This window comes from Acanthopagrus latus, chromosome 2 (genome assembly GCF_904848185.1).
Source record: "Acanthopagrus latus isolate v.2019 chromosome 2, fAcaLat1.1, whole genome shotgun sequence".
Lineage (NCBI taxonomy): Eukaryota > Metazoa > Chordata > Actinopteri > Spariformes > Sparidae > Acanthopagrus > Acanthopagrus latus.
The window spans coordinates 1,382,501-1,383,022 of NC_051040.1; positions in this window are offsets into that span (position 1 = coordinate 1,382,501).

Sequence of the window (522 nt, forward strand, 5' to 3'; positions counted from 1 at the left end):
CACCATCAGAACCATCGGAACCACCAACTAACTTGATGTTTGTATCTAAACACATTTATTTGATGGTAAATTCTGGTTTTAAACTGTCAATCAAAGAGTCGCATTAACTTCACTCCCGAGCAGCCAATCATCTTCCAGCTCCGGTCCCTTCAGCTGAGAGGGGGCGGGACCAACACGAGTCTTGACTGACAGGTCGCAGTGAGTTCGTCATCGTTTTCTGATGCTCATGAATTCGCCGCTCCGTTTGCCTCCCTCTGCTCCTTCTGCGCATGTCAGCACAGGTGTGAATCTTGACGCCCCGCGCGCATGTATGAGCCCCCTCATTCACACCTCTGCGGACTTTCCCACGGCTTCATCTCTCTGCCCCCCATCACCTCCGTCACCTCCACCCTCCCCCTCCCGGGGGCACGCGGCACTCGCTGTGTGTTGTGTCACCTCAACAAAAGCTCGTGCCGCCTCTCGCGGGGCCAGGTGGGCACGTGTGAGGAGACAAACGGTGGATGCAAAGACCGATAGATGTAC